Raw genomic sequence first — 12393 nt, 5'->3', positions numbered from 1 at the left:
AAAAACATTCAAGTGACTGTCACCCTTCATCGAAGTCACTTGAAAAACCAATTTTTCTCAGGGCTTGAGTGCGAGGAGGGGCACGGAGACTTTGTCACTGTGTTGGAGTTCTCACAGACTCCCCTGTCATCCTGCAGAAGTGGCTGGGTTAGAAAGAAAGGTATGTTATGGTCACCTCCAGAAGATCGAGGGATTGAAGGGCAGAGGTTCTGGGAGAAAATGGAGCCTCTGAAATGCAGGATGCGGGGACAGCAAACTGAAAAGCTTGCGGCGCGGAGGCGGAGGAGAGGGGCGTTTCTTTTGTAGCCATTCTTGTCCCTTCGCAGCCCTGTGGTCCCCTCTGCTCCCTGGGGAGTGACCTGTTGTGTGTAGCACAACTGATACTGATATTTCGCATTTACAGAGTGTGCTTGGGACCCTGAGCATTTTACTGGCATTCAGGGTAAGGAGTGTGCCTACTGGCCAGGTAGCCGAGTATATGGATGTCACAGTCGGAGAAGTGCCTGTGCAGAGACCCGGGTGTCCCTGGGACTCTCGGTCACCGTGAGAAATGAGCAGTTTCCACTTTGAAAACCAGTTGTACCAGCCGGGCACGTTTAGCTTGCATCTGCCCCGCTCAGAATTGGTTTTCCTGGAAGCGACAGCGTGGGATGTTGGGAGACTTCTCCCTCTGTCGCCTCCGTCCTCCTGCTTTGGGTGAGATTGACCTCCTGGCTCTGAGGGTGCGACTAGGACCCGAGTGTGGCTACTTAGTGGGGTCCATTTTCCTGACCACTCTCACAAGAGTGGTCCTAGATAGAATACAGCCAGCGTGAGCTCAGCCCCAGCTCCTGGCGTGTCTCTTGCTGCTGGGGTTGCGCAGACAATGTGCTACAGACCCCGCACTGCAGGGAAAGCAGTGGACAAACACCGTGTTCAATGAGACCAACGGGGCAGGCAGAGCCGAAAATGGTAAGTCCCGAGGCTATCTGTTGACTCCTGGATCAAACTGCACCTGAAGTTGTCTTCACAGACCCTGGAATTTTTCATTCTATGAGCCACTAAGTTATGTCTCTTTCACCAAAAATTTTTTAGCAGAGAACTAAAAGAATTCTTGTATAAGGTGATCAGGGTCTTTAAAAATTGACCTTTTTTATTACAGCATAAAATAGTCCTTAAGCAAAGCTTCTGGGCTCTGACGCGCAGCTCAGTCGTGGGTCCAAGTGTCGTAGGAGGAAGACTTCTGTTGAAGAGGTAACAGAGGACCCGCTTGGAAATAGTAACATTCAACGGTTTTGTTCATTTCCGAAAACGGGAGAAGAGATAGACTTTCTATGTGTATAGTTGATAGATTGTTAGATTTTTTTTTTTCAGAATTCACTCATTCAGAGATCACTCATTTTAACCACTTCCCCATGGGGGAGGGGAGCAGTGGATGGCTTGGATGTCAGAACGGGGGTCTCCGTTGCCTGAGCTCCGTCCTGGACTGCTTTTCCACGAGCGCTCTTCAGATCCCTGTTTTACAAAGTGATGATGCACATTTATGTATTGCTTAGTCATAGGGGTCGTGGGCAGGTTCTGGTCAGACAGATCCAAATGTCTGTGTCCTAAAGGTCAGGGCCGGGCAGGGATAAGGAGTGAGCTCGGATTGCTTCCTCAGATGGGGGCGTCTCTGGGTCATCCCCCCACGTCTCCCCCAGGAACCTCAGAGAAATAGAGGGTGCATGTTTCTCACTAGTGCTAATCAAGTGTAAGACTTACTAGCCTGCGGGCTGGCCCTGATTAGCACGAAAAGTTTGAGAACTGAGATTCCCATCTCAGTCGTTAAATGAATTTTGGTATTAGCCTGCTGGCTGGCCCTGATTAGCATGAAAAATTTGAGAACTGAGATTCCCATCTCAGTCGTTACGTGAATTTTGGTATTAGCCTGCTGGCTGGTCCTGATTAACATGAAAAGTTTGAGAATTGAGATTCCCATCTCAGTCGTTAAATGAATTTTGGTATCTTGTCTTTGGTATCTCATCTTTTTTTTTCTCCCCTATGCGGAGACTATAAAAGTGTGTGTCCTCTTAGCTACAAGCAGGTCCCTCAGCGACCCCGGTCAGGTCTGTGTGTCTGTGCCACCCTCTCCTGAGGGTCAGGGGAAGGGCAGTGGGGGCTGGGTGGGGCAGGGGACACCAGAGGGCCAGGATGCCTTTGCAACGTCTGCACCGACACCTGACCACTCACCCCGCACACAAGGTGTTACAGATGTGGAGGAAGGCAGAGTCAGGTGAAGACCACAGCTTTCGTAACAATAACTTACAGTCACTTGACGTGCCACAGAACGGGGTTAGGAAGAGGCTTCCTGTAGTCCAGGCGGTGGCCGTCCTAGAGGGACGGGAGGCGTGGTCAAGGTAGCCGCCTCTGACCGGGGTGCCCATCATGTGTAAGACGTTCACGTTCCACGCGGAGAACCCCGTTCCCTCCTCACAGCAATCCCACCAGGGAGCTGTAGGTGCCTCCTCATACCCATTGTACAGGTGGAGAAACTGAGGCTCCGCAGGGTTCCGTTCTGAACTTTCAGTTCCTAATCCCAGTCCACGCTCCAGTCCATGCAGTGGGTGCGGGACGGAGCTGATAACGAGCCCCGGTCGCCTCGGTGTTAAGCTACGGCCTCTGTCCACGTATGCGGGTAAAGGAGCAAGTCCCCTTGCCACTAAAAGGATGGGGACAGTGGCAGCGTGCAGACTGAGTGGCTCAGGGACCAACCTGGATGGCAGAGAAGGAAGAAAATCATACACGTCCCACCCACACGCCGTCACTGCGATCACGGGACACCAAGTCCTCACTTAACGTCCACATCGGTTCTGGGACCTGCAGCACCATGGCGCCCAGCAAATCCCCCCTGACCACGGGCTGACCACAGGCTGACGGGGACAAACAAGAGTTACGTTCCTAGGGAGTTGTTGTACTAATGGAACACACTGAATGAAACGTGATCGGGCGGGGGAGGGGGCCGCTGCACTTGGAGTTCCCTTCTTGTTACGTTTGTTTCCTTTTCCAAGCGGGCCTCTTGCGCCCCCGTTGCAGTGTGTGTTGTGGAAGGATAGGGGGGAGGGGACGGAAGACGGTCAGGTGGGAGCGTGCCCGCGGTGCCCGCGCGTGGGTCCTGGAGAGGGCCGTCGGCGGCCCTGGCTCTGCAGGCCTCCTTGTCTTTCCTCCGTCAACGAGGGCCTTGAACCTCTGGCTCTTTGGTTCACACAAACAGCGCTTTGTGACTCGGACACTGTGACAAGCCCGGCGCGTGTCCCTTTCTCTCGCCTCTTCAGAGAGGAGCTGGACTGACTTTGTGCCCCATGTGGGGTGGTCATCACGCGCGCCCCTCAGAGCCTCCGGACCCGTGTGTGTGTGCGGCCAGGGGCATCCACGCTGGGTGGTCGCTGCTCAGCCGTATCGGGTATAAATATTCACTGTCGCGTGTAAATATCACTGCTCCTCTCATTTTCAGGTTTTATCCTTTACGTCGAGTCTTTCAATAATTGCCTTTTTTTTTTTTTTAAATTTTGGCAAATAGAGCTAACACGAAGTTTTCCGTTTCAGCCATTTTAAAATGTGCAATGTCAGAGGTATCACTGACACTCGCAGCGTTGTGCAAGCGCCGTCCCTGTCTGCACACCTCGTGCGTCGCTCCAGACAGACACTGTCCCCACGCCCCAGCCCCCAGCCCCCCGGGAATCTCAGCTGGGTTCCCTCTCTTTGCATTTGCCTCTTCTGGGTATTACACAGGCAGGGGTTCGCCCCATGCTTGTCCTTCTGCTTCTGGCTTCTGCAAGCTCCTGTTTCACGGAGCATAACGTTCTCAGGGCGCCTCCGCGCGGTAGCCCACGTAGAACCTGGCTTCTCTTCAGGGCGGAGTAATATTTCATTGTGTCTACGTGTCGTACGTGCTTCACCCCCCGCGTCTGCGGATGGACGCGGGTGGTTTTCCGTCTCCCGGCTCCTGTGAATCGTGTGGCTGCGAGCATGTCCTTAACCGGTACTTTTTTGAGTCCCTGTTTTCAATTCTTTGGAGTATATATCCCAAAAAGGAGGATTGCTGTCATATAGTAACTCAATGTTTAATTCTCCTAGGAGCTGGTGAAGGATTCCTGTTCCTCTACCTACTTGCCAACACTCGATTTGTTTGTTGTTTTTTAATACAACCGTTGCAGTGGGTAGGATGTGGTGTTTCTTTATGGTTTGATTTGCATTTCCCTAATGAGTAATTATGTTCAGCATTTTTTTTTTTTCCAAGTGACTTTTGGTGCTTTGTATCGGATCTCTGAAGAAATGCTTATTCAAGTCTTTGGCATTTTTTAATTGGGTTGTTTGTTTTGTGTGGCTGAGTAGAAGTTCTTTGTATACCCTGGATATTAAACCCTTACCAGAGATATGATTTGCAAATATTTTCTCCCAATAAATAGTGTGTAGGTTATCTGTTTACTTTGTCAAGAATGTCTGATGATACAAAGTTTTAAAAATATAAATATATTTATATATATATATATTTTTATATATATATATTTTTATATATATATATTTTTTACAGAGACAGAGAGTCAGAGAGAAGGATAGAGAGGGACAGAGAGACAGGAACAGAGAAAAAATAATTGTTTTGTTTTTTTTAAATAATTGTTTTTGATGAGATCTTATTTATGTATTTTTTTCTTTGCTCCTCATCCTGTGGGTGTATTCATGCCTAAGAAGCCACCGCCAAGTCCAAGGTTATGCAGATTTAACATTTTTCTTACAGTTATATGTCTTTAGCTTCCCTGTTCCCTGAGCTAGGTTGAGTTAACTTTTGTATATGGTGTGGGGTGGGAAGGCCAACTTGATTCTCTTACATGTTGAAATTTATTTGTTCCGGAACCATCTGTTGACGAGACCACAGAAGTCCCCCCCTTATCCGGGGTATTACTTTTTATGGTTTCAGTTGCCCGTGGCCGACCACCGTGCGAAGACATTAAATGGGAAATTCCAAAAAATAAACAATTCGCCAGTTTTAAGTTGCCTGCCGCTCCGAGCAGGACGGTGAAATATCACACCGTCCACTTTGTTCTGCCCGGGAGGCGAACCACCCCTTCGTCCCCCATCTCCACAGTGTGCGGGCTCCCTGTCCGTTAGCCACGGAGCTGCTGTCTGCATTCTAAAAAGCGGCTGTCCTGGTATCACAGTGCCCGTGTTCAGGTTGCCCTGATTTCACTTAACAACGGCCTTACGCTAAGAGTAGTGATGCCGGCAATTCCCGTACACCAGGGAGAAGCTGGCACCTCCCTCCTTTCAGGGACCAGACACTCACGTAGAGAGCAAGCAGGGTGTCCACGGGGTTCGGTACTAGCTGCAGTTTGGGGCGTCCCCCGGGGGGTTGGAACGTGTCCTGTGTGGGTGGGGCTACTGCCACTCGACGCTCTACTCACGGAACGGACTTGGCGCCCTTGTCCTAAGACAACTGGGCAGAGGGGTGCGGGCTTACTCCCGGACTCTCAGTTTTATTCTATCATTCTCTGTGTCCGTTCGTTCATAGGGCGGACCAATGTTGTTTTGGTTAGTAAAGCTTTGTATCGGCGAGTGCTTTTAGTTGAAGTCAGCGTGTCCACTCTCGGAGTTTCGCTACTTCTAATGTCAGTGAATTAAAAACACCAGGGGGGAGGGGAGGCAAGTTGATGACACTTGGGTCATTTCTGGGGTCCGGAGCCTCCCCTAAGGAACACGTGAAGTTGGCACACTGGCTTTGTGCCGATGGCCTGGGCCAGTGACCTCTTCTCTCTCTGTCTCTCGATAGACCCTCTGACAATTCATTAGGTGCAAACAGCAGTGTTCAGGGTGGAGGACAGGGAGGTGAAGTCCCACAGGCCCGGGGTCGTCACCGGGGTCCACACAATCTGAAAGCTACCAGGGCCGAGGCGGCCCCCTGGGAAAACGGGTGGCCTTGCAGTGTTGCAGTTCATTTATTTTTTCATTCTGTTTTGTGTGGCTTTTTGTTTTCTAAAATTCAGCCTCCAGCTAAACTGAGCGTGTAGGCTAACTGAAAAATAAAACAGCATATATTATTGTTGGTTTCCCCCTTTAGGAAGAAAGAGGTTAACACATATATTAACAGGTAATTATCATCTACGATTTGCATACCCCACAGAGTAGGCCTTTTATTGAAGCATCTTGAAATAGGGAGAGTGTGGCCCTGGCCGGTGGGCTCAGTGGTAGAGTGTCAGCCTGGCATGTGGACGTCCCAGGTTCAATCCCCAATCAGGGCACACAGAGGAGAAGCGACCATCTGCTTCTCTTTCCCTCCTTTCTCCCCCTTCTCTCCCTCTCCCCCTCCTGCAGCCAGTGGCTTGATTGATTTGAGCATCACCTGAGGCACTAAAAATAGTTACTTGATTCTAGCATTGGCCCCAGACAGGGGCTGGCTGAGTGGATCCCAGTTGGGGTGCACACAGGAGTCTTTCTCTCCATCTTTTCTCCTCCCATTTAAAAACATAAATTAGCGAGGGTGTGCCACCTGGCACACAGCCAGACCTCCGGCTCACCCTTCCCGAGGACGTGGGCTTTGGGCATCCTGGGACGTACAGAGAAACACCGAAGCCAGCACATGGCTCTTGCCGCTGCACGGCAGGACCCAAATTACAGCTGTTTGGGGTCAACATGATGTTCCGCTCCGTAAATTCACCGAGGTGACCCAGGAGCATTGATGGGAATTCACGTCGCCTCGGTTATTGTCACTTAGCAGACTGAACAAGGACCGATGGCCCTTCGGACACTCACAGTAAGTCACAGTCACGAGAACACAAATGCCTCGTTATGTCTCGTCAAGGTCTATTTCCCTCTGATAGAGCTAACTGGCAGAGAGCGTGGTTTTTAATTTGTGAGCAGATATGCCCGGGAATCTTAGCTGTCCTATTTACAGAAACCCCGAAAGACTGTTCACCTTCAGCAAAGCACCTGAGAGAAGCCTGAGACACGCAAACTACAGTGAATGTAAAAAGAAAAAGAGCCCTGGCCGGTTGGCTCAGTGGTAGAGCGTCGACCTGGCGTGCAGAAGTCCCGGGTTCGATTCCCGGCCAGGGCACATAGGAGAAGCACCCATTTGCTTCTCCACCCCCCCTCCTTCCTCTCTGTCTCTCTCTTCCCCTCCTGCAGCCAAGGCTCCATTGGAGCAAAGATGGCCCGGGCGCTGGGGATGGCTCCTTGGCCTCTGCCCCAGGCACTAGAGTGGCTCTGGTCACGGCAGAGCGACCCCCGGAGGGGCAGAGCATCGCCCCCTGGTGGGCAGAGCATTGCCCCTGGTGGGCATGCCGGGTGGATCCCGGTCGGGCGCATGTGGGAGTCTGTCTGACTGTCTCTCCCCGTTTCCAACTTCAGAAAAAAAAAGAAAGAAAGAAAAAGAAAAATTCCAAAAGATTAAATGCTTTAAACCACAGTCTGTGGCTCTCCTTCGCCTGCCGTGGTCTCCTCTGCAAACACTGGCAACTGGCAACAGTGTAATGAAATGATAAGGCATGCACGCACTCGGGTTCAACAAATACAGAAATCGATTCATCTTGGTTAATTAAACACCGGCAAGGCATTTAACTGCCTGGACTATACAAAGGTAGTCTGCGGGCGAGGCGGTACATTTCCTCTGAACTTGACTTGAAATTGGTGCTGCTGGGTCAACATAGTTGACAGAGGATTTGTCCACAGGGATGACTCGTGAGAGAACTTTGGCGGGGGGGTGGGGGTGGGTTGGGTGGACAGGTGGTAGGAATTTCACTCGCCCTGATTGGTATGTTGTGTGGTTAGTTATAAACGTTTATTAAAGTGCACTGACTGAGATATTTATATAAAATTTGGGCTTCTCACCGTATGTCTGTGGAGACGCATAGGTGCGTGTCTGTCTTTTGCGTATACTCACGCATGTGCACAGGTAAGAGGGACAGATCCCCGAAAGCGTCACGGGGCCAGCCGTCCCCGTGGTGGGGCCCCTCTCCCGTGATGTGCACACATGTAGCAATAGCTCCCTTAGGAATAAGTCAGTTTGCATTGTGTCTTTGTTACTCCTTATCCAAAGAATCCCAATGTAGGTTTCAGCCTGAAATCCTTTTGTCTTGGAGAGAGGGGTCCCCATTCTCATCTCCAGGAGTGTGACAGGGACCCAGTCACGCCCGTGCTCCAGGTGGAGATGGGCCGGCCAGCCTCACGCGGATGCTGGGTGTTGCGGGCTGGGTTACACAGGTCATGCCATCGCGGGGGCGGTGTGTGTGTGTGTGAGGCACAGCTGTGCTGGCTCCAGCGTTCACAGCAACTTTGTATTTGGTAAATTCCGTCTCAGGGAACTGAGGTGATACTCTTTACGTCAAGAAATCCTTCACTTTCAGAGGATGCTCTCTTCCCCCAGCATTGTCACAAAACCCCAAGTCTTAGAGGGGTGATGTGCCTGCCGTCTTCCTCCTGCCTGTCCGCCCGAGACGGCTCTGAAGGTGACTGCTGGTGGCGTCTCTCCCGCGAGCTGGGCAGGTACGCTGAGGCCAGAGCTACAAGTTATTGCTCCAAGGAGAAGAGAAGCTTGCTCAAGCCAACGTTACCCCTTTTCATTTTCCCTTGAGAAGCTCGCTCTTACCCCAGACGCAACGCGATCAACAAAGAACTGCCACCCCCGCACGCACGGGGGGGGGGGGGACACGCTCGGCCAGAATCAGTCTTGTGTGTCAGTCACCTGTCCGCAGCGCCTGCTGTCGTCCAGCCGGGGATTATAAGGACAAGGACAGTGATCAGCAGTTGCCTTGGTTTCGTGAGTCAACTGGCACTGCCAACACAGATGCAAGATGCGGCTTAGCTCAATTTGAATGGCCAGTGCTGGGTTTGTGCCCAGAGGGAGCAAACCGAATTGTAAGGAACGTCTCCTCATCGTAAGCTCAGGGCCACTCATCTGCCAACGCTGCCTGGGGGGCGGTTCTTACCCACAGTCTCACAGACTGCAGGTCCCGTGAGAGCAGGGAGCGTGCCTTTTATTGTCCGAAATCAGTGTCAGATGCCGTCTGTGCGCCGACAGTGTGGGAACGGTTAAGTAATTGACCTGAAGGTCATGACGTTAGGAGAGTCTTCATTACTAGCGCCTGTGAACCGGAGGGGTCACTTTGAAAAGTAAGAGGAGATTGGCTTTAGCCCCATCACCCTCCTCTTCCTTTCCCTTCCCTTCTTCCGTTTTACCTGCCTGCTCTTTTCAAACAAAAGACTCAGAGACGTAGCCGTTGCTCTGGGCCAACGTTAGCCAAGGTCACTGGGGACAGGCTAGACTGTTAAACATCCCTTGAGCCAGAAGAGATTGGTCACAGGGAAAAAAGAAAAAGAAAAAAGTTGTGATCAGAAAATAATAAGGAATTTCCTTGACTAAGGAAACCATCAGAACAGAAAAGTAATGAAGGCCCTGGCTGGTTGGCTCAGTGGTAGAGCGTCGGCCTAGCGTGCGGAGGACCCGGGTTCGATTCCCGGCCAGGGCACACAGGAGAGGAACCCATCTGCTTTTCCACCCCTCTCCCTCTCCTTCCTCTCTGCCTCTCTCTTCCCCTCCCGCAGCCAAGGCTCCATTGGAGCAAAGTTGGCTCGGGCGCTGAGAATGGCTCCTTGGCCTCTGCCTCAGGCACTAGAATGGCTCTGGTTGCAACAGAGCAACACCCCAGATGGGCAGAGCATCGCCCCCTGGTGGGCATGCTAGGTGGATCCTGGTCGGGCGCATGCAGGAGTCTGTCTGACTGCCTCCCCGTTTCCAGCTTCAGAAAAATCAAAAAAAAAAAAAAAAAAAAAGAAAAGAAAGAAAAGAAAAGAAAAATAATGAAGATGAACTCAAATTATAGCCACCGAGGAAAACGGGCAGAGTGAACAGGAACCGGGACCCAGAGGAGACATGGAACCCGTGGAAAACACTGTCTTCAAGGTCAGGATTCCTGTCCTGTCTATATCACATCAAGTTAAGAGGTTTAGGATAAATTACTCAGTTTTCTTGTCTGTCAAGCATGGATCAGACACCACTGTTTCAAGGATTAAATACAATCATCTATTAAGGTAATGGTTGGACGTCTTGCACAGAGGAGGTATTCAACACATCATTGATGCTTAATGCTTGGATACTTAAAGTCATAGGTAGCCCACAACAAGAAAGGTATCAGCGGTTTTTAAGGAGAAAGAATTAGCTCTTTGAGTCACCATTTTGGGCCGCCTACCTTCTTAAGTGATAAGTGTGCAAAACCGATCCCGGGGCATCTATCCCGTGCCTTCCTCCCTAGTCTGTGGACCCTCGGGACACTCAGGGTCCCCAAAGTGCTCCGGCTCTGTTGACCCACTGAGTCGTGCTGCCCCTGGCGTGACCACCGTTGCCTCCATCCCCGTCAAAACTACCAAGCCCTCAGGACAGATCCCGTCTCAGCTGGGTAGTAGGGGTAATATTCTCATTAAATTCTTTCACTCAACTCAAAGATATGAGTGTTGGATAATGAGTCACGTCGCTCACGGGTCACCCCAGCCAGCGCCCCACACCCACCCACATCTCAACACGCACATGGTCTTCTCTCCTTCACTTCTCTGTGGAAAGTAGCCGTACATCAGAGAAACATCTTCAGTAAAGTTTAAAAGGGTGAACGTACCTTGTGAAAATATGTTTTCTGTTGTGTGTTTGTTTGTTTTTTAATGAAACATGGCTCCAGGGAAATTCAAGGATTCGTACAAGCTAGCGCTCACCAGGTGGGGGTTTCTGCAGGTGAGGATGCATCCGTCCGAAGCTGTAAGTGAGTATTTCCAGGACGGAATGCACGACTCAAGTCTCAGACCAATGCCAGCTGACTGAGGAGGACGGCCACTTATTAGAGTCCCTCTTCTGCTGTCACTATCTGCATGTTTTTCTTGCCTCTTTCCCGTGTCCATGCAAGGAGAAATGGTGAAGTCATTGCAAACGATAGAGTCAGCGGCTTAGCTGACATCCATCTCTCCTGTTCTCGCTCCTGATCAGAGGCACGATTTTATTTCTTGATCCGGACCCCCCACACACTCAGCGAGCGGTTATATTCCTTCTTGGGGAGGTGGGGACGCTGGCGTGCCTCCTGGGATCTCCTCCCACTCTGAGCACCTGGGTTAAGTCGGATCCCCCGGAGCAGAGGGAAAGGCTGACAGTCTGTGACGGAGGGAGGGGAAGTGTTCCTCTCTGTGCTTTCTGCTCTTGTCTTCTCCCCTCCCCTCACTTCCTCTCTCTCCCTGGCTCCCCTGACCCCCTCCTTGCTCACAGGTTCACTCACAGACACTAGAGCAGGGGTAGTCAGCCTTTTTATACCTACCACCCACTTCTGTATCTCTGTTAGTAGTAACATTTTCTAACCGCCCACTGGTTCCACAGGAATGGTGATTTATAAAGTAGGGAAGTCACTTTACTTTATAAAATTTATAAAGCAGAGTTACAGCAAGTTCAAGCATCTAATAATAATTACTTACCAAGTACTTTGTGTTGGATTTTTGTTAAGTTTGGCAGAATAAATCTTTATAAAACAACTTACTATAGTTCAGTCTATCTTTTTATTTATATTTTGGTTGCTCTGCTCCCACCCACCATGAAAGCTGGAGTGCCCACTAGTGGGCGGTAGGGGCCAGGTTGACCACCACTGCTCTGGAGAGCGACAGGAGAGCCGGGGGTCCTGACTGCCCCTAACTCACCTTGTAACCAAAAGAGGAACCTACTTGAGGATATCAGAACCAACCATTCATCTTTAGTAGTGTGTATAATCAAGTCACTTACTGAATCCCACCAAAAAAAACTGCTCTCTTTCCCTCTCTCTCTAACACAATTGCAGTTATGTGAAACGATATAGTCTTTGTCTTTTAAACCTCTTTGAGCCCAAACCGAATATTTGGTGTCAAGCAGAGGAATGTTTCCTAACTGGCATACTCACTGAAGGTAGGAACTTGATGGTTTTCATGGGGGGGGGGGGTGTAGTACTTAGGACACTGTTTTGCATTCAGAAGTATTTGCATACGAAGTCTCTATAAATGTTGACCTACGTACCTCCATTTCTTTTTTTTTTATTTTTTCTTTTTTTATTTTTCAAGCTGGAAACGGGGAGAGACAGTCAGACAGACTCCCGCATGCGCCCAACCGGGATCCACCCGGCACGCCCACCAGGGGGCTACACTCTGCCCACCAGGGGGCAATGCTCTGCCCCTCCGGGGCGTCACTCTGCTGCAACCAGAGCCACTCTAGCACCTGGGGCAGAGGCCAAGGAGCCATCCCCAGCGCCCGGGCCATCTTTGCTCTAATGGAGCCTTGGCTGCGGGAGGGGAAGAGAGAGACAGAGAGGAAGGAGAGGGGGAGGGGTGGAGAAGCAAATGGGCGCTTCTCCTGTGTGCCCTGGCCGGGAATCGAACCCAGGTCCCCTG

General features: G+C 50.8%; 1 non-coding gene across 1 annotated transcript; it reads left to right on the top strand.

The window, feature by feature from the left end:
- Positions 1 to 9400: 9400 nt before the first annotated feature.
- TRNAA-AGC (transfer RNA alanine (anticodon AGC)) lies at positions 9401 to 9476 on the top strand. Its single transcript has one exon. It is a non-coding gene; the product is annotated as a tRNA-Ala (tRNA).
- Positions 9477 to 12393: the final 2917 nt, after the last annotated feature.

The sequence above is a fragment of the Saccopteryx bilineata genome, chromosome 10 (genome assembly GCF_036850765.1).
Source record: "Saccopteryx bilineata isolate mSacBil1 chromosome 10, mSacBil1_pri_phased_curated, whole genome shotgun sequence".
In the NCBI taxonomy this organism is placed as follows: domain Eukaryota; kingdom Metazoa; phylum Chordata; class Mammalia; order Chiroptera; family Emballonuridae; genus Saccopteryx; species Saccopteryx bilineata.
The sequence above is the reverse complement of the archived record's forward strand: the minus strand, read 5'-3'. Positions and strand labels throughout refer to the sequence as shown.